Consider the following 3,927-nt stretch of genomic DNA (forward strand, 5'->3'; position numbering starts at 1 on the left):
TCAGCCTTGTCTTCTCACAATCAGAACCCAAACCCTTTTAGTCCCTACTTTGTCAGACTGCCAATCTCTTCCCTTGTATCATTTTAGTTATCTTTCTTTACATTTGTTGTGTCCTTGCAGACCAGAACTGCACGCTGTACTCAAGATAGGAGTACATTGAGATTTCCCACAGAGCAGCAAACTGCCTTCTCTCTTGCTCTCAGTACTCTTCCTGATGATGCCTTACATCTCTGTTGTTTAGTGTGTTTTTTTGGTTCCTGCTGCAGTTTGAGCCAAAGATTTCAGAGAGCTGACAACAGCGACTTCAAGACTTCATGAATTTAATCTTCCAGGATTGACAGGTAATTCTGTTCTTTACCTTACACTGACCTACTTCAAAGCCTGTCTGCCATCTTTTAAAATCTTTCTACCTTTTCACTTTTGTGAGGCCTTCTGGAGTTCTTTCCACCAGCACAGCATTTGATTACCCAAAAGAGTTTAACACCATCCAAGTATCATTCAGTGTGCATCCCCTTTTCTGGGTCATTGATGAAGATCAAAGATTGTTGCATAAAACAACATCAGTAAACCCAAACATTTCTGGAAGAGAGCATTGCTGACTTTTCTCCACCCTGGGAAGCAACCATTAAACTGTACTCTCTGCTTCCATCTTTCAACCAGATTTCCAAGTCAGAATAGGACATTTACTCCAATTCCATGGTAACTTTATTTAATAGCTTTTAGTGAGGAACCTGCACAAATACTTTTTGAAAATACAAGTATGTTCCCTGGTCTGTCTTTGTCCACATACTTCCTGACTCACAAACCTGCTGGAAATCTGTGACGGTGTCAGTATCTCCCTTCACAGAAACTATACTGGCGTTTTCCCAAGATAGTGTGTTTATCCATGGGCCCAGTGACCTTACTCTCTTATGGTATTGGCCTTCCAGTGTTAATAGGAGTAGGAACAACTGTCAAGGTAACATCATCACCAGAAGATTCACTAGACATTTTTACTGAGTCTCCTTCCTCATTACAGTAACCCTGATGCATTTGCATGTATGAATCTCTCTTTGCCTTTAAGTCCCTCCATTTTTTCTGTACGGATACTTAAAAAACAGAATAGACAAACATCCTAACTTTACCAGTCATACCTTTATTTAAGTAAGAGCTCTAAGACAGACCTCACAGGACTGAAAAGACAGGGAGCTCAGGAAGAATGCTGACAGGTGAGAAGTGACATAGACCTTCAAACCACCCCAGCATCCCACTGTAGGATCATTTTCATCTATTCATTCCCAATAAGGCAGAATGTCTGATAGGAGCCATTGACTTGCTCCTGATGCCAATAAAGATGATTTTAGTGGGTGTTCTAATTTGTTTAGGTCGTAGGTAGCGGCAGTTAATTTGTTCAATATGACTTCAGCATCAATGCTGTTCAATACTCCCAGTCCTGTTCCTAAGACACCAGTCACATCTCTTTTTGGGTGTTCTGGAGAGGTGAGAGTTCATCCATGCAACCATGCCAGCCAGCCAGTGTAAGCTACTCCCCAAAAGGCAGAACAATCTGATCTAATTGCTGACACATTAATGTGTAGTGCAAGTTCCACCCTTTTTAGGGACCACCTAGGGTTAAAGAAAACTCGCTGCTGTCCTATATTTTTAATTAAATAAGGGCTGGTGTTATAAATGTAAGGAGATGACTTAATAGGAGGCAGAGTTGGTGAGGACGGTTGCTTGATACCAGTTTTGAATTGGAGGCTTAAGTTGGAATGAAATTTGGAGTCTGCCCAAAGACACATTTTAAGTGTTGAGCAGAACATAGTAAGATTATACCAACATTCATGCCCAAAAGGACAGGGATGTGTGTTATCAGGACTGTGTCCTTGTTTTCCTTCAGCATAGTCCACAATAATGCTTAAAACTGTCATACACTCAGTGTGATTTTGAATTTGGCATCCTACTGAAATGATGTCTCCTATTGTTCCCTTTAAAGATGGAATCTCTTGATCCTCATCTTCATTTTTTATAATCCACTCTCGTCTATGAAAGGCAATGTTGTTAGGTAGTACTACTGCACATAAATCTAGATATTTAGTGGGATAAGTGTCGGATGCAAATTCATGAGAGCCTACATAAGCATTAACCCATGGCCACCCCGTCGTACACAAATTCCGTATTTTGCACATGTCAATCTTAAATTTAATCACCAGTCCTACTCTACGGTGGGCCCATCCACATGTCACAAAAACAGGTTGTACTAAGGTGAAATTATACCAACAATCTAGGTTGTCATAACTGCAAAATTTTGTGTCTTTTCTAGTCCAAATGGAATCAGCATTCTAAAGTCATTTCTGTTGGTTTCCAATGAGTAGATTTGCCGATTACCTGGCATCCTACTTTAGTTTCTTCTCCTGGTGTGCCTTGGAGTAGGGGAACAAAATTTTTCCTGTCCCACCTCCATTCACTTCTTAAGTATATCTCATTTCCGTGCATAACTAAAGTAGAAAGGTTTAAACCTGTCCTTTCCCTCAATGTTCCCACACTTCCAGTGTATCTTACCAATGTGTGGTCCCATGGGCTTGGTGTGTGAGCAGTGGCAATTATATCTACTCTGATTAACAGGAAAAGAGAAGTTGAGGTAGGGGCACCTAGCTGTTGTTGTCATTGCCATGGATATTGATCTCAGTAAGTTAATGCGAAGAGGGGGCAAAGGAGTATACATGATGAGGTGAAGATGCTGGTGTCTAGTATAATAGTTGTTCACATGGTGTCATTAGTGGGATTGTTTCCTGTAAAAGAAAGAAAGGAAGACTCTCAGTGGGGAAGGCCGAACGGGTTACCCCTTTTATGATACAGGATGAATCCACCTAGCACTGATTCTATGTTCTGCTCCACTACTGTCAATGGCTTCCCACACCATTGTTCCTTGTGGTGTAGTTAGAGTCATTGGTATTGCATGGCTTATCCTGACACCTCAGAGTGGCCCAGGGGGGTGCACCACCACACACAGGTATAACCACCTTTCCCTTCTGTTTGTTTCTCTTATGACTCTTGAACAATTGCATCAAAAAAATTTTACTAGGAAAACAATTCAAATGAAATACATGTCATTTATATACTGAGCCCTTCACACTGAAAGGGTTTTTGCCATCTAGGAGGGAGAGTTAGTACCTATATACACCTTCGACTTGCAAGTGTAGTGATTTGTTTCAGAGAAAGAAAAAAATAGTTCATTTATGTGTTGGCTCTTCAACTAAATGGCTGACATTCTTATGAACATGAGTTAACTTCACAACTAATTTTAGTATCTCGTGTCTCCAATAATTTGCAAGGAAGCCACATGGAAACAGTGACTTAAGATGACTGGAATTTTTAGACTCTTACTACCTCTGTGAGTGCTGTTTCCAACACTGCCTCCTTGTAAACAAAAAACAAACAGCTGAATAAGACAGTGATGATCAGAAGCTACTAGCTTTAATACATGCACAATTGAATTCTAAAGTTTAATAAGTAGTGCTTTAATCTTAGTGCTAACAAGTCTGACTCCACCAAAAATACCTATCTACGTCTGTCTCGTGGTTGCTTCCTAATAAAAAGAGTCATTAAGTACTATACGATATTTCACACAAAAAAATTACTAGAAATAATATTACGTTACTTTTCAGGGTGATGACTGTGGGAAGCCTTTCACTCCACCCACTCATCTGCTCTCTTCATGAAATAGTTAACAGCTACAGTGGGACACTACTAAGATTAAATGACCTACTTAAGTAAGTCTTTCTATAAAAACAAACACCATTACCCCCTTCCAAAATGTGCCACTTCAACTCAGCTGTAAATGTATCTTTCTCTCTGACCTCTCTTCAGATAGGATCCTAAAGAGGTCAGTGGCTTTGGAGACACATATGGGAAGTGACCAATAAAATGTTTCATGTTACAGTAGTC

The sequence above is a fragment of the Aquila chrysaetos genome, chromosome 19 (assembly GCF_900496995.4).
Source record: "Aquila chrysaetos chrysaetos chromosome 19, bAquChr1.4, whole genome shotgun sequence".
NCBI lineage: Eukaryota > Metazoa > Chordata > Aves > Accipitriformes > Accipitridae > Aquila > Aquila chrysaetos.